Below are 18373 nucleotides of genomic sequence, written 5' to 3'. Positions count from 1 at the left end.
CAGTCATTCCCTATTGTCTGGCCTCGTGCTGGCAAGCACTACTTTGCTTTCTGTCTCTGTGGATTTGCCTGTTTGGACATTTCTTATGAATGGGAGAGCTCATGTTTACCTGTGAATTTTAACTGTACGAATGATGACTTTTACAGCAAGGTAAATTCAGCCAGGAGGACAGATAATACTTTGTTTTCTATTGTTCTTTTTTTTTTTTTAAACCTGCTAGAGTTTTGTAGATTTTTATAGTTGGCTTACAAATTTGAAGAAATTCAGTGGAGTGTGGTTTTCAGACTTGATGGCACACGTCCTGCAGGGAGTCAGAAAGCTGTGTGGTCAGCTCGACTCCGCAGAGAAATGGCATTTCTGTGAAGCACTAAACTCTTGTTCCAGGTTGTGTAAAGTTCTGGTTTTCTTTCTCAGCGTTGCGATAAACCCAGTTGTTTATTGACCGTATATAAATAATTTTGTAAATGCGATTGCACAATGAATACAAGTGATTTTATTGTCTCTTTAAGCACAGGACTGCTTACCTGGGTGTATTAGTTTTCTATCATGGTCTAATCATAGGTTACCCCAAAACTTTACCCCTTAAAACGACACACGCTTACCATCTCACGGTTTCCATGGGTCAGGAATCGGCGTGGCTAGGCCAGGTTGCCGGCTCAGAGTCTGTCACAAGGCTGGGTTGGGCTCCACCGGGGAGAGACCCCCTGCTCCGCTCCCTCCTGCGGCTGTTGGCAAAAGTCAGCTCCTTGCGAGCTGCTGGATAAGAGTCTTCGTTTCTCATGGCTGCGGGCTGAAGGTCACGCTCTCTGTCCCTTGTTACAAGGGGCTGTCCTCGTGGCAGCTCACAACACGGAAACTGTCTGCATCAGAGAAAGCGAGTCAGAAAAGCCAGAGAATGGTAGCAAGACAGAAGTCACAGTCTTTTGTAACTTAATCTCAAAAGGGACATCCCAATACTGGTGCTATATTCTCTTTGTTGGATGCAAGTCGGTAGCCCCGGATGGTTCTCTTTGTTGGATGCAAGTCGGTAGCCCCGGATGGGATATTCTACACGAGGTGAGGACCAGGAGTCAGCGAGCCTCTGAACCGTCTTACGAGGCTGCTTATCACACCAGGCTCACACTCCTTTGCATGTAAGCTCGCATGGGTGCTGCGTTCCCACATCCCACCTCCTCCTGGGCTCTAGCTCCATGTGCTCATAACAGATCCACAGAACGAGGCTGGCAGAGGTTAAGTAGCTTCTGGAAGTGACACAGAATGCTTCCCTCCAGAAAGCCGCAGCATCTCATCCCACTGGGAGGATTCCTGGTAACTCGGGTCAAGAAGAAACCGAAACCGGGTGTGGTACATCGTCGGGGAAAACCCCTCCCGGGCTGCGTCCCACTGACCCGGGCAATCATACTCGGAGTTCTGTACTCACGTTGGGTTTTCGGGGCTTTGGCTTTCATTTGGTTTTTTAATGTCTATAAATAGCATCGATTTTGGTGGGCTCCTTAGATGACGGGTAACACTAGCGCGTCTTTTAATTTTTTTTCATACTTGAGTTAAGGAAATGTGACCATGAAATAAAGAGTTTAGTTTTTACACTTGTCTCGTACACTGTCAGATAATTTTATCTTCACATCTGTGTGTAGTAAAAGTCTTAGCTTGGTTTCACATGGGGTGTGTGTGTGTGGATATGGGTGTGCTGATCTTTTATCAAAAATTTAATAAGGTATATATTGAAATTTGGTCGAGACCTTGAACAGCCTTGATTGAATCACGATGTCTTCTCCACTAGTGTGAAGAGTTCCCCATCCCCTCCCTAGAGTTCTCCCATACAAAGGCTTGAAAACTGTTGGTGGGACTATGAAAATAATGCGTGCAGCCTCTACGGGTAGGGCGGTTCCAGAAAAATCTAGAATTACCATATGAACACCAAACGAACACCATACATACCCATTTCTGGATATGTACCCAACATCGCTGAAAGCAGGAACTAGAACAGATACCTGTAGAACCCGTTGATAGCAGCATTATTTACAGTAGCCCAAAGGTAGCAACAACCCAGGTCTCCACGGACAGATGAACAAGTGAATGAAATTGGGTGGTCCATACCATGGAGTATCGTTCAGCCGTGCAAAGTGCTGACCCCTGCAACATGGATGAACCATGAAAACACGACGCTGGGACATGCCTGTCACAATAGAACAAATAAGCTACAATTCCACATGCGTCAAATACCCAACACAGCCCCGTTCATGGAGACAGAAAGTAGAGTAGTAGTCGCCAGGGCCTGGGTGGGCAGAGGAACACGGAAGTGTGTTTAATGGTGTTCAAAAGAAAACCACGGGCCCAAAATGGCGTCATTTCGACCAAGTCACCAAATCCCGTAATACCTTTGCTCCTTGCAGTGTAGCCTGAACTGGTCAGTGAGGAGTTTTCTGGCCAGCATCGATGAGGTAATCTGTCCCATGGGCCTTCTCCAAACCGCAAAGGGAAGATGAGGGGATACACGTATGGGGTCAGATCCCTTGCCCTTCCCATAGGGAAAGATGATCTTGCCACAAAGAATCTTTTCTTTTTTCCTTTTTCTAATAACTTTCTTTTCCTATGCTCCTTCCTGTACAAATCTTTCTTTTTTGTTCAACTCCTCTACTTACTAGGTGAGAAGCTGCCTGTTTTGTGCATCTCTTAATAAACCCAAGTAGGTCTTCAAATGTACTCAGATGAATTTTGTTTTTGTTTTCTAAAGATTTTATTTATCTGAGAGCACGCGCGTGAGTGTGCACTCAAGCAGGGGAGAGGGGTGGAGGAGAAGCAGACTCCCCACTGAATGGGGAACCCCATGTGGGACTGATCCCAGGACGCTGAGATCATGACCTGAGCCAAAGGCAGACGTCTGCATAACCAACTGAGCCACCCAGGTGCCCGAATTTTATTTTTTGACCGCACATAGTGTGTCCTCTGGGGAAGGTAAGAGTCCTGTGGGGGGAGCGTCGTGATAGTTGTACCTCATAAATGTGCTTAATGCCCCTAAATTGTACGCTTCAAAAGGGTTCAGATACACATTTATGTTTCACTACAATTAAAAAATTAAAAAGTGGGGGGAGCATAAGTGATTGTGTTTCAAGGGATCCCAGGATCACCCCTAAGTTGGAAGATTTATTGGAAGGAATCATGGGATGTCGCTTATCAGTGTACCCATGGGTAAGGTTTATGACGGTGACCTGGGAAAGTTGGATCACAGGGGACAAAGACCCAGGAAGAGTCTGGAGAAATCCAGAGGCACAGGCTTCCTTAAGTTCTCCTCCTGCTTGCAGCTGGGACACACGAGCACGTGGTTCGGGGTTTTCCAAGCAGACCAGGGTCAGCCACTCGCTGTTCACAAAATCCAAAGGCAGAGAGACGAGTAGGGGAGAAACGAGAAGGGAATCTATTTCGGTGAGGCCAGCAATGGGAAGACAGCGTCTCAAAGATTGTCTCCAAAGTGCTGAAAAAAAATTCTAGGTTTATATGAGGACAGCGTGGGACCAAGGTGGGTGGATGCGCGCAGGTGGGTGGTGAGGGTCAGGCTGGTCATGGTCTTGGGTCAATCACATGGGCTCTTGCTGGCTCAGAGCAGTCCTTATTGTTTGAGGAGGTATTTCCAGTCCCCCTGTGGGATACTTTGCCTTCAGGATCATTTGCCTGAGATAGGACATAAGCTGGAAAGGAGGACTTAATTAGAAATTACAGACAAGTCAGAAAGGAGGTAGTTGACATGTCCTTCACCCTGGGAGATCACACAGAGAGCTCCCTCTTCCCCCAGAATGGAAAAGGCAGCACACATGTACCATGTTCCTGCCCAGGAGAGCCCATCGGGGACATAGTCTGCAGGGTTTGCACTGGGCGCAGGTCCTATGGGCTCTCTGCCTGGCGTAAGTGGGGATGCCAGACCCTGGAGAGAAGCATGCATTTATGTAGCAGAAACCTTGTCATTTGCCCCAAAAGTCTGGGCTCGCCGAGCCACGCTTAGCTGTTAACTGTTGGCCAGAAACGCTCTGAGAGCCTGCGTGCCTGCCAAGGACCCAGTCTGCAAGCCCCTTCCAAGGGTGGTGGTCTCAGGCCCACTGTGTTAATCCCGTCTTGTGCAAGCCCAAAGCCATTTTAAGAATAGTCTTATAAAAGGTAGGGATAGTTCTTCCTCATCACCAATGATATGGAAAAGCCTACCGAGGGAAAGGTCTTGAAATGAACTAGCTCTCGGTTAAATGTCAGACATTGCCTTTAGGGCCACAATCCTTGGAATCCTTGCTCTGCCTGGAGTGCCTGGGTGGCTCAGTTGGGTAAGCGTCTGTCTGCAGCTCAGGTCGTGATCTCCGGGTCCTGGGATCAAGCCCTGCATTAGGCTCCCTGCTGAGCAGGGAGTCTGCTTCTCCCTCTCCCTCTGCAGCTTGTGCACTCTCTCAAATAAATGAAATAAAAAAAAAAAAAAAGAATTGTTCGTGAGAACTATATGCCTGACTTTAATAGGTAAAAATCTCTAATTTCCCCTATTTTGAGACTTCCCAGGTATCGGGGGACTTTAGAATTGTCCTCAAGAATGATGATCTCTCCTAAACCCATTTCTAGGCATGCCTCATTTGAATAAATGTCAAAAATGGGATAGCAAGGATTTGAAGGATTCTAGAAACGGTTACTGCTGTTCTTGAATCAAGTTTTATTATAAGTTAAATCATTTAACTAGAATATGTATGTCTTTCCTTATTTCCTCAAATTGAGACACTCATTTTGGGTTTTTTTATACCTTTTTAAAATTTTGTTTTTTAAAGATTTTATTTATTTCAGAGAAGTAGAGCACAAGCAGGGAGAGGGGCAGGAGAGGAAGTGAGAAAATCCCAAGCAGATTCTGCACTGAGTACAGAGTCCCACGCGGGCCTGGATCCCAGGACCCTGAGATCATGACCTGAGCCAAACTTGAGTCAGATGCTTAACCAGCTGAGCCACCCAGGTGCCCCAACACCTTTCTTTTTCTTTTTAAAGTAAACTCTACACCCAATGTGGGGCTCAAAGTCACGACTCCGAGATCAAGAGTGGCATGCTCTACCAACCAAGCCAGCCAGAAGCCCCTTGAGACACTCATTTTGTAATTGAACAAAATATTCTTTTATAATATTGTAGTTTCAGAATGTTGGTAAGGTCTGGAGCCAAGGGCCAGGCAAGAATTCTTGAGACATCTTTAGTGCAAAAAAGCGATTTTATTAAAGCACTGGGACAGGACAGGACCGGTGGGCAGAATGAGTGGGGCACCAGGGTTGTGATGAATTGACTGATTGTATATTTGGGAGCTGGGGGCGAGGGGCTGCTGGAGGTCACCTCACGCTTTGTCCTCAGCTTGCCTTTTGCTCCCTCATCAATATAACCTAAGTGTCCACTTGGTTACTTTTAGTCCTCCAAGAAAAAGGAAGTCTCGGGCAAAGCAGATCAGATTCCAGCCATAGAATGGGACAGATGAACTACAGAAGAGAGAAATGGCTTTGAAAAGTTAATGTCTCATCAAACTATAACTACTTTGGCTTGTTTCATTGGGTTCTTTTGGTTTAGTTCCCAGCAAGTAAAATATAGACAACTATTCTCTACAAGTCCTATTTCTGAAGAAGGGAACTGTCTGTATTTTCTTAAGGAATACAGAAACAATTTCCAAGAAATCCTCTGACTTAAAATTTGGGGTGGTTCCTCTCTTGCTTGTTTCTTTAAAACCTTTTTAGTTTTTGAGTTAAAAAATAGACTATTATTATTAATTTTTAGATGGAAAAAATAGACTTCAATTTCTAATGCAATTGGGGTTCGGAAAAATACTTGAGAGGAAGGTGCGGAGATTTCCCTTACACCCTGCCCCGACTCATACTTCATGCCCGCCACCATGCCTCTGATAAATTACCATCGTCCAGAGTCCATTGTTTACATGAGGGTTCCTCTTCGAGCACATTCTGCAGGTTTGGACAAACATACAGTGTAGTTTCACCGCCCAAAAGACCCTCTGTGGCCCTCCTATTTATTCTTCCTTCTGACAACCTCTGATCTTTTTACTGTTTCCATAGTTCTGCCTTTTCCAGAATGTCATGTAGTTAGTTGGAAACACACAGTCTGGAGCCTTTTCATTACTGGCTTCTTCCACTTAGTGCTATGCATTTAAGATTCCTCCATGTCTTTTCGTGGCTCGATAGCTCATTTCTTCTTAGCGCTGAATAATATTCCCTTGTCTGAGTTGTTAAAAAGACAAGACCAGACCCCAAATGAATTCCTTTCTGCTGAGTCCCAAGTCACCTTCACCATTACCATTTCAGCTCTCTCAGAAATGGAATCTTAAACCAGTCGATCAGGAATCGCTTGATGGACCTATGCCATTCCCTAAAGGAAAATAACCTTGCAATAACCAATCTGCCTTTTTTTTTTTTTTTTTTTTTGGCCTGGTATAGCTCCCTGGTTGCTGCTTCCTGCTGCCCTTAAAAGCCTTTCATTTTGTACAGCTCCTTGGAGCCCCTTTCCGCCTGCTAGATTGGATGCTGCTGGGTTCAAACACATTGTTGTTAACCTCTTAACATGGTTATGATGCCTCAGTTTATCTTTTAGCATGATGTACACATCTTAGGTTTTGACATTAGGAATAAAGCTCCCGTAAACATCTCTGTGTAGCTTTTTGTGTGGACGTAAGTTTTCAGCTCCTTTGATAAAGACCGACAGGCACAACTGGCTGGGTTGTTTGGTACAAGTATGTTAGTTTGGTAGGAAACTGACAAGCTGCCCTCCAAAGCGGCTGTAGCGTTTTGCGTTCTCTATCAGCAATGCAGGCAGGTCCCTGTCCTGCTCCACATCCTCAGCCACGTTCAGTGGTGACAGTTGTGGGTTTTGGCCATTCTGATAGGTGTGCAGCAGTATCTCATTGTTGCCTTAATTTTCATTCCCCTGAAGACACAATGTGTGGAGCTCTTTTTATCTTTGTCTTTGCCATCTGTTATCTTCTTTGGTGAAGTGTCTGTTAGGGTCTTTGTTTCTCATGTATTTTGAATACAGCCCTCTATCAGATGCATCTTTTGCAAATATTTTCTCCCAATTGTCTATGGCTTATTTTATTATTCTCTTGAGTGTGATTTCCTTTTGTTGATCCATAATGTATTAAATTTTATGGGACGCCTGGGTGACTCAGTCAGTTGAGCATCTGCCTTCAGCTCAGGTCATGGTCCCAGGATCCTGGTATCGAGCCCTGTGGCCAGCTCCCTGCTCAGCGGGGTGTCTGTTTCTCCCTCTTCATCTGCCTGCTGTTCCCCCTGCTTGTGTTCTCTCTCTCTCTGTGTGTGTAAAACAAAATCTTTAAAAAAATTTTTTTAATACTAAGAAGTATTTTTTTGTTGTTATTGTTCATTTGGTAAGCCAAGAAACTATAATGTTTTACAGTGGCTTTCAAACTTGACATTATTTTCTACTTTGTATACAAATTGTCTGATCAGTCTGTGAGCACTGGTGCGTTTGGTTGTGACTGCTGGTGTTCTGAGCTGTTGTTAAATCTGGAAGGTTTGATGTTTTTATCAGGAGTAGTTCTGCCCTAATTCCGTGAGAACCGAGACAGATAATTTAAAGAAAAAACTGACTGCCATTTTAGAGACGTCAAATCCAAAAGAGACTCATTTGGGCATTTCTTTTCGACTGCATTTCAATTCCTAGGTCCTCTTATTTTCTTTTCTTCCTTAAAATGTTGTCAGATATTCCCAATTCTTCAATCTTCTTTGTTTATATTCTAAGCTTGTTTGACTTTTTTTCTCCCCTTCTATTTTATATTTTAAAAGGGATCTTTTGGGATAATTGTCACATGAACTGAAAGCAAAGTCTTTTGATGACTCATCTTGTAGACACTGTGAGAGCATATTGAGAAAAAAGCAGATGTTTTTTTCTCTACTTCTTTTATGTTGTTACAACCACTCAAATAAAAGAGGAGTACAGCAAATGCTGTCAGCTGGCATGTTGGGTAAGTAGTCTGTCGAATTGATGGGGCTGTCAGAGGGAGCCAAGCAGGAGCATCTGGGCTCCCTTTCCTCCCGAAGGTGGCTGGACCCAAATCCACACTGTGTGCGTTCTAGTCTGCGAAAATGATTTGTTTTGCATCCAGAACTTGCTCTAGACTGAAGGTCATTGCGGGGCGTGGGGCGGGGGTCTGTGGTGCAGGTGGAAAAATTCCCCCAAGGTAGACAAGAGTTTATTGGATACAGGGTAAGGGCGGAGCGGGCAGGACCGCAAAGGAGAGACTGTCCCCCACGACGCGGTGGTGAGGGACCATTGTCACAGGGAGTACGGGGACGGATGCAATTTTCCCTTTTCTGGTAACCTTAGGAACTGTGCCTGGGAAGGCTGTTGTAAACAGCAAATCCATTGGAGTACACTGGGGAATGGAAGTATGGGGGTGTCTCATTGGCTGGGTTATGACGGTCTCTCATTGGCTGGGCTGTGACTCTCTCATTGGCTGAACTATGACAGTTTCTTATTGGCTGGCCTGTGACTCTCTCATTGGCTGGGCTATGACTGTCTCTCATTGGCTGGGTTGTTGCTTGGTAAGGAAGAAAACCTACCTTCCTACCGCTGGCATGGTAAAGTAGTAGCTGACCTTCCTGAGCACTTGCACTGTTGGTCTTTTCCTGTTGGGTCTGCAGTGGACAACCCAGCTCCGTTTTAGTGAGGTTTCCCTTTATTAATTTTCACACTATAATTATTTTTTTTTAAAGTAATCTCTACCCCCGGTGTGGGGCTTGAACTCCCGAGAGCAAGAGTCATGTGCTCTATTGACTGAACCAGCCAGATGCCCCCCAATTTTTTTTTTTTAATTTTATGTAGTTACTTGACACACACACACACACAGAGCACAAGCTGGAGGAGTAGCAGGCAGAGGGAGAGGGAGAAGCAGGCTCCCCTCTGAGCAAGGAGCCCGACATGGGGCTGGATCCCAGGACTCTGGGATCATGACCCAAGTCAAAGGCAGTTGCTTAACCAGCTGAGCGCCCCTCTTTTTTTTTTTTTTTCCAAGAGAGAAAATTTTTATAAATGATCAACTATGTTCTTTGGATAATCATTATGATTCTGTTTTGTTCTGTATGAGAGGCCATATGCTAGGTTTTAAGTTGTGCTGTCTTCACGTGGGGCATGTTAAAGTAGTATATTATATATGGGTTTGAAATCTGTAGCAAGCTGAATGAAACCTGCTTTGTCACTGAAATTATATCAGCTCAAAATATCCAACTTCAACTTTGAGTTATACCAACTCAAACTATCATTTCCTGTGACCAATTTTCTTTTTAGTTATCATATTTAAGATAAGATGTTATTCTATGAAATTGTGGAACTTTAAATCTGCCAGGGCCTTAGAGGTCACACCTTCTCTACAGATAACTAAACTGAGGCCTTCATATGTGAAGGGACTCTTCTGAGGTTGCTTCAATTTCACTTGAGGTTTTGAATCTCTTTCTATTCCACTGCCTTTTTAGACCTTGGCTGAGGTAAAGAAATTAAAAATGAAAAGAAAGCACAAAAGGAAAGGAGGGCTCAGTATTCTATGGATCGGTCGATAGTGTGATGTTGTGAAATCGATTAGTCTTGGAGTCTAGCAGTTTAGAGGTTTGGCTTCTCTTTTTGCCCTTGCTAATTTTGATCTTCTTTTCCTCTTAAATAAAAACTGTTTCTGCAGTGAAAAAAAAAAGAGAGAGAGAGAGAAGGAGAGAAAATTACACAGATAATAATGTGTTTGAAAAAGCCCACGAGTGATACATCATTATTTGTTTTCTGGTGGCAGAACAATGAATGCAGTGTATAGGTGTCTGTAAACTTTTCTTACAGCTACCGAGCTGATTAGGGGCAGTGAAGTAACCTGAAGTGTGTTCTGTGTTCCAATGCGGAAGGTATGCATACCTTGAATTTCCTATATTTGTACCTCTATAAATACCATACCCATCTCAAGTGTATGATAGGGGCCAAGGGCAGGTCTCCCCAAGATGGACCACTTTGGGAGGAAGATTATTTTGAAATGCAATCAATCATTATTTTAAAAACAATCAAAACCCAGCAGATTCATGGGGCACCTGGGTGGCTCAGCGGGTTAAGCTGCTGCCTTCTGCTCAGGTCATGATCCCAGAGTCCTGGGATCGAGTCCTACATCGGGCTCCTTGCTCAGCGGGGAGCCTGCTTCTCTCTCTGCCACTCCCTGCCATGTTGCCTGCTTGTGCGCACTCTCTCTCTCTCTCTCTCTCTCTGACAAATAAATAAATAAAACCTTTAAAAAAAAAACAACAACCCAGCAGATTCAGGAAAAGCTCCTTACCTCTGCTCAGCTGCCTAAATTCCCATCAGAAAGAAGACTGTATCAGGAAGAGGGCCATTAACAGAGATGCCTTTTTACCTAAGAAACTTATTTGTATAACAGGGCAATCCTTGTTTTCCAAACATCTCTAGTGGTATTCTTTCCCTTTGTATGCCCAGATTCTACCTTTCTCTTTAGGTCGTCTAAGCCTCATGGTGTCTGGCTGTCTTTGGAATCTCATGTCTATGTGGATTCCCCACACGTACCAAACTAGATTTGGTTTTCTCTTGTTCTTCTGTCTTATGTCAGTTTGATTCTCAGTCTAGCCAGAAGGATTTTGAAGGGAAGAGGTCATATCTTCCTCCCACAGGCATGGTCAGGCTCTGCAGTGGTAATTGTAGGTGTAAATGTAGTGGTGAGCAAGGGTCAATGAGGAAATGTTGCAACTTGCAACATGAAATACATGGCATATTGATGACAGTGAACCTCAGAGGGAGAAGGGAAATTTGACCACTCAGGTGAACTGGACAGACTGCTAGAAAGAGACTGTAACTGACTCAAGAAGAATTAGGAAATCTGAAATGACCTATAATGAATAAAGAAATTTAATTAGTAGTTAAAGCTCTTGGGGCATCTGGGTGGGTCAGTCAGTTAAGCGTCTGCCTTGGGCTCAGGTCGTGATCCCAGGGTCCTGGGATCTAACCCCACGTTGGGATCCCTGCTCAGCAGGGAGTCTGCTTCTCCCTCTGACCCTCACCCTCACTCTCTCCCTCTAATAAATAAGTAAAATCTTAAAAAGAATTAAAAAGTAAATTATCAAATTGTTGGGTGCCTGGATGGCTCAGTGGGTTAAGCCGCTGCCTTCGGCTTGGGTCATGATCTCAGGGTCCTGGGATCGAGGATCCAGGGTCATCGGGCTCTCTGCTCAGCAGGGAGCCTGCTTCCTCCTCTCTCTCTGCCTGCCTCTCTGCCTGCTTGTGATCTCCCTCTGTAGAATAAATAAATAAAATTTTTAAAAAATTATCAAATTGTTTCAGAACATAGAGGAGGAGGAGTCCCCAACTCATTCCATGAGACCAGTATGTCCCTGATACCAAAGCCAAAGATATCACAAGAGAAACTATAGTCAAATACTCCTCATGAACATAGAGGCCAATATATGAACAAACTGAATCTGAATAAAACAAACATATAAGGAAGATTATACACCACCACCCAGTGGAACTTATCTCAGGAATGCGAGATTAGTTTAGTATCAAAAAAATCAATGTAATTGTGTCATTTTCCAAACGCTAATAATTTTCCAGCAGCAACTGGATGTCGTACAAGTCAATTCAGTTCCGACCCTAAGTACCCAGAGTTAGCACAGACCCCATAAGTTGAAGCCTCAGTCCCAGACAGTCCCCACTTCAGGTCCCAGCCACAAGTCCCCAAGGCTGCCTCACTTCTGCCTCACTAAGCACAAATTCAGGGGTTCCTACAACCTTTCCCTCAGATTTGATAATTCACTAGAGCTACTCATAAAATCAGGAAAATGCTATACTTAATATTGCAATGGTCTTATAAGGGACCCATCTCAGGAAGAGCCAAATGGAAGAGACACACAAGGGCGAGGTGGGACAGAAGGCATGGAGCTTCCATGTCCTGTCTGGGCATGCTACCCTCCTGGGGTATCCGATGAGTTCACTGACCTGGAAGTTCCCTGAACTTTGTTCAAGAGTTTTTATCAAGATTTTATTATGTTAGCATGACTGATTAAGTCACTGGTGTTGGTGGTTAATGCAACTTCCAGCTGGTCTCCCCTTGTTGGAGGTGGAGGAGATAGGACTGAAATTCCATTGTCTAATCACATGGTTGGTTCTTCTGGCAACCAGCCCCAATCTCGAAGCTATACAAGGGCCCACCCAGAGTCACCTCATTAGCATAAACTCAGGTACGATCTGAAGAGGCCCATTGTGGTGGTGATAGACACTCTTAGCGCTCAGGAAATTTCAACGGTTTTAGGAGCTCTGTGCCAGGAACGAGGGACAAAGACTATATACGTGTTTGTGTGTGTGTGTGTGTGTGTGTGTGTGTGTGTATACATATTATTTTGGTAAGATTTTATTTACTTATTTGAGAGAGAATGAGCAAGACAGAGAGCATGAACAGGGGCAGAGGGAGAGGGAAAAGCAGACTCCCCATTGAGCAGGGAGCCCAATGTGGGGCTCCAACCCAAGACCCTGGGATCATGGCCTGAGCTGAAGGCAGACGCTTAACCAACTGAGCCCCTGTATGTATGTATGCATATATATTTTTAAAAAGATTTTATTTTTTAATAAGCTGTCGAACCTGTTGTGTGACTTGAACTCACAACCCCAAGGTCAAGGGTCGCATGCTCCACCAAAAGAGCCAGCCAGGTGCCCCCCCCCATGTATTTTTTATTATACCTCAGTAATACACCATATAAATAAAATAAAGGACAAAAACTTCATGGTCATTCACATTGCAGAAAAGGCACTTGACAAAATCCAATACCATGCTTAAACAAAAACTAAGCACCTTTCATTAAAGTAGGAATAGAGAGTTTCTTCAACTAAATAGAGTCATCAATGGAAAAATCCACAGCTAACATCCTGCTTAATGCTGAAAAATTGAATGCTCTTTTCCTAAGATTGGGTTCACAGCAAAACGTACATTTTTGCCATTTCTGCAATAAGACAAAAAAAAAAAAAAAAAGAAAGACATCCAGTTTGTCAAAGAAAACTGTCAATCACAGATAACATAATCTTATATGTTAATAATCCCAAGGATGCACACATAGACGAATAAACCTCCTAAAACTAATGTATTTAGTAAGATTGGGATACAAAATCATTATACAGAAACCAATTGTATTTTATATACTAACATTGGACTATTTGCTGACGAAACTTTTATAATTTGATTCACAATAGTATCAAAAAGAATAAAATAGTAATAAATTCCACAAAAACGTAATTTTTATTTACTGAAAACTACTAAGCATTTCTTAAAGGAATTAAAAATATAAATAAATGGAGAAAATCTCCATGTTCATGGGTTGGGAAATTTAGTCTCATTGAAGAATCGCCATGTTGGGCGCCTGGGTGGCTCAGTGGGTTAAGCCCCTGCCTTTGGCTCGGGTCATGATCTCAGGGTCCTGGGATCGAGTCCCGCATCGGGCTCTCTGCTCGGCAGGGAGCCTGCTTCTCTCTCTCTCTCTCTCTCTCTCTCGCCTGCCTCTCCATCTACTTGTGATTTCTCTCTGTCAAATAAATAAATAAAATATTAAAAAAAAAAAAAAAGAATCGCCATGTTGATGTATAAAGAAATTCAATGCAGTCACTCTCAAAAATCCCAGCTGGACCTTTGTAATAGAAATCAACACGCTGACTTTAAGACTTGTAAGGAAATACAAAGACCCTGGAATTGGCAAAGCAATTTTGAAAAAGAACAAAGTAGGAGGTATTTTCGCTTTTTTATTGCAGACTTACTCGTGAAGAAAGTGTTATCAAGACAGTACGGTGTTGGTGTTAAGGATGGAGTCATATAAAATAAATAACTGAGAGTCCAAAAATCCTTACATTTCTGGTCAACTGACAAAGATACCAATACAATTCACGTCTGGGAAAGATAGTCTTTTTCACAAGTGGCGCTGGGACAGTGGGACAGCCAGGAGCAAAAGAGATGAACTCAGATACTGACAGACTCTGTCTTCCAAGGTAGAATGTTCATGGGAAACGGAATTCAGGACACCAGGAGAAGATCTGTTCCCTGGAGCACAGTGGGGAGCAAATGAATACGGAATTTATTGATGGAATTCACGCCAGGCCATTAAGTATTTATCTATGAATAAGGATGGGACTTGTTTTCAAGGTAGTAAAAGCCTCTCCAGCCTTTGTCCTAGCCTCAGGTTTCTTTTTTTCTGTGGCTGGTTTGAACCCGGACCTGTAAACATGCATCACTTCCTGATCCCAACCAAGAGTAACCTGGGGAAAATATGGGTGTCCACTGACTCACGTAGATATTAGTAATGAAGGGACCATAAGGCTTTCCTGCATTCGCAGTGTAAGCACCACACACCCACAGGGTAGTGTAGCAGAACTTGGGTTTTGACTGTGTTCGATGTAAGGGACATTCCTGCTAACGACATTCGGCTTTATCTTTGCTCAAACACTGCAAGTGATGGAGGAAAGGCATTAGGGTTCAAAGCCTTTGGCCATGAAAAAACTCTTGAGACGTCTTTGGTGCAAAAAGGTGGTTTTATTAAAGCACGGGGACAGGCGCCTTGGGCAGAAAGAGCTGCCCTGGGGTCCTGAGCAGTGGCCCATGATATACTTTCAAGTTGGGAAGTGTTAGGGATCGACTATGCCTTCCAGGTATTTTGACAAGGTTTCCAGGATCCTGAGGGGGCTAGCTATTGTTTTTTGTTTTAATATTTTTTTATTTATTTGAAGGAGAGAGAGACATAGTGAGAGAGGGAACACAAGCAGGGGGGGTGGGAGAGGGAGAGGAAGAAGCAGGCTTTCAGCTGAGCAGAGAGCCCTATGTGGGGCTTGATCCCATGACCCTGAGATCCACCTGAGCCGAAAGCAGAGGCTTAACACCGGAGCCACCCGGGCTAGCTGTTGCTAGGAGAAGATCCTAGAACTCAAGTCATGAGACTCTTGAGATGTCTATCAGTGGGTCATCTTCTTTGGGGATGATCAGTAACACATATCTTGGGGGTAGAGATAAAGGAAGTTTCCAAAGGAATTTTTATATGTTAAAGTAGACTTACAGGCTCCTGGAGGGTCAGGCTAAGATTGCCTTTTGCCCTTAGCAAAGTGTTAACTTTGAGGCAGCTGCGTTCCTAGAGGAAGGTCTCTCGGCCTGTTTCAAGGACTTATAAAGGAGCTGTAAGGAGTAAGCAAATTTAACCATTTCTCTTCTGCCTTTGTTTCCCTCATCACCAGGAGCAAAGGTTATTCCTTTATCATGTTACTCCTCTGTCATGTGAAAATGCAAAGCAGTGAGGGTAAGTTGTATACCAGGTCAAGAGCAAGTCACAGCATTGCGTTCACAACTCGCCAGCTCCACCGTCAAGTTCAGGTTTGGGTTGTATTTTCTCCCAAGAATTCTGTGTGGGTCAGGCCCAAGGCCCTTTCTGTTGCCTGTGCGCCTGTGCCTTATCCGTGGAATAAGGCTTCCCATCTATACACCCTGACTTTGCAGAATGCTTTCAAGTACATTCTGATGTGAGCCTCCCAAGAACTTAGCACAGGAGTTCAGAGAGAGGGCTGGGTATTCCTATAGCAGGGCTCAGAACTGGGCGCAGAGAGATAGGGGCTGGCCTAGGAGGGCAGGTAGGTGGCCTCCACTAGGCTTGGCCCGGCTGCCTCTCGACACAGCCTTTGCCTGGGTGCCCACTCCATTGTTGGGCTCACTGGAATTCTAGAAGCTGCCTACGGCAGCTAGAATTCTAGAAGGTGCCTACGGCACCTGTTTTCTTCAATCCAACCGAAGAGGATTTAGTTACTTGGCATCTCAGAGAAGCCTGCGGAAACATTGCCTTAACAGGATGTGGGGAGCACAGCCGCACACACCCCCCCTCCCATGAAGCCCGGTTTTTTGGAAGGTCCCGTGGAGTTTGGGATTCATGTTAACCATCAGATGAGGAGAGTGGGCTAGGGGGATTTCAGATGCCTCGGGGAAGGAGTACGTTGTTTCAAGTTCCCAGGTGCCTCTGAAAGTAAGCGTAGGGCTGAGGCGTGAGCAGGGGCAGAGGGCCCTCGGGTCCCGCATTTGCTGACTCAGTCTTGCTCAGCTTCAGCTCCCAAATTATGCTCTCCTGTGCAGATTTTTTACCACTTGTCTCTCTGCATTATTGGAAACTGCAAGCTATCCCCGGTAAACAGTAAAGCCAATTTAAACCCAGTCAAGCCTGCAAGTATTAAAACTCAGGCTTGGAAATGGGCGGGGGGGGGGGAGTGAATATGACAGAGGCTCCTGAAGGAAGATCTCACTACCTCTTTGCCAATGTCCCCAGGGGGAAGGGGGCGGTGAGGATGACAAATGACCCCCCTGGGGCTCCAGGGAGGGAGCTGGGGCTGCCTGCAGAGGCAGAGTGGATTTCATTTCATGCCAAGAAGAATGAGATTACAAATATCTTCAAGGGTCTTCTGCACGGGCAGGGGACATAGCGGTCCCAGGAGTGGGGAGGGAAATGAGAAGGCAGAGCAGGGTCTGTGCTGTGTGGCGTTCAGTGCCCAGGATGCTGGTGAGGTGGGAGTCACAGAGAGACGCCATGTGCCTTTCGGGTAGGGGAGTGCTGGGAGCCGGATCTAGGCTATGCCTGACCCTGCATCTTCAGTCTGCTGGCAGATCTGAGGGCGCATCTCTTCCAGAGAGAGCCGTGGCATGCCTCTTGCCCTCTCGTAGCCGAGAGCTTGGCCCCAAGCAGGATTTCTCAGCCCTAGCCCCTTTGACACCTGGGCTGTATCATTCTGTGTTCTGGAACCGTCCAACCCGCGTAATGCAGGACGGAGAGCCTCCCTGGGCTCTTCCTGCTGGGTCCCAGTAGCACCGCCAACCACTCCACCCCAGCCAAGCTGTGACAACCAAAAATATCTCCAGACATCACCAAATGTCCCCTATGGGGCAAAATGGTCCCTGTTCTAGGAGGTGGCAAAAATGAGCCAAGCTGAAGGCTTGTGAGGCATTTTGGCATTGAGAGGGGCTGCCTTGCTGAGAATGGGTCAAACTCATCTCTTTGAGTAAAATCACCTCCACATAATTGGTCACTTAACAGGTTGGTGGGTGTGGTGCGCACTCGTCCGCGGCCCTAATGCCCAGAGCCTGGGAACGCGTCACTTTGTCCAGCAAAAGAGATTCCGTAGCTGTGGTGAAGTTCAAGATCTTGAGATGGGAAGATCGTCCCAGGTGATCCGGGGGGGGGGCCTCTGTAATCACACGGTCCTTGGAAGAGGGAGGCAGGAGGCTCAGACACAGGGAAGGAGAGGGTGTTTGAAGCAGCGGCCGGAGAGGAAGGGGCGGTTCCTCACTGCCCATCCTGAAGATGCTGGAAGGGACCACGGGCCAAGAAATGCCTCTAGCAGCTGGAAAAGGCAAGGGAACACACCCTCTCCTCCACGCCTCCAGGAGGAACGCAGCACGGCCAACACCTTGATGGGGGCCCAGGGAGACCCAGTGCAGACCGCTGACCACCGGAGCTCTGAGAGAATAAACGTGTGTTGTCAGAAGCCGCTGAGTTTGCCAGCGAAGCCACTGAATTTGTCGCAGCCGCCCTCGAAATGAACCTAGTGGGTAGTCCTTGCTCTTTCTCAGCTGGGCTGTGGCTTCTTTTTCTTTTCTTTTCTTTTTTTAAAAAAAATATTTTATTTATTTATTTTTCAGAGAGAGAAGAGAGAGCGCACAAGCAGGGGGGGCAGAAGGCAAGGTAGGAAGCAGACGTCCCGCCAAGCAGGGACCCTGGGATCATGACCCGAGCCGAAGGCAGACACCTAATGCCTGAGCCACCCAGGCGTCCCATGGGCTGTGGGCTCTGAGGGTGGGAGCGCGCCCTGGTTTTCTGTACCCTTCGCATTGGTTTGTTTGCGAGGGTACTTACGTCCTGAGGAGCCAGAGTCTTCCATAAACTCTTTCCTCTGAGGGGCTCACGCAAAGCTGATGGCCTGGGTTTTGATGGAACCTCTAATCCGTTGGCTGATAGGACTGTGGTACCGGAAGTCAGGCTGCAGAGTAATGCAAGCCTTGCGTGGCCCTACGGGTCTGCCTTGGACCCGCATCCTCTCCCTGATGCCTTGGCCACAAGTGTCCATCAGCTAGCATCTTTCTTGGAGCTTCTTGGGCTTCTCCGTCCCGGAATTGGCACTACAGGGCTCTGCCCAATGCAGGCTGGACAGCACGCATCGGGGGTCCTTCTCCCAGCTACCATAGGAACCAGGCTGTGCAAAAATTCACTGATTTCATAAATTCCTTAAGTTTCACTTTAAAATGAGAAAAATGTTTTAATGGATGTAATTATTTAGAGCAGTTTGAGGTTGACAGAAAAATTGAGCGGGACGTACAGAG

The sequence above is a fragment of the Mustela putorius genome, unplaced genomic scaffold (assembly GCF_011764305.1).
Source record: "Mustela putorius furo isolate JIRA1106 unplaced genomic scaffold, ASM1176430v1.1 tig00000873_pilon_pilon_pilon, whole genome shotgun sequence".
NCBI classification, from domain to species: domain Eukaryota; kingdom Metazoa; phylum Chordata; class Mammalia; order Carnivora; family Mustelidae; genus Mustela; species Mustela putorius.
This window is presented reverse-complemented; position numbering follows the sequence as displayed.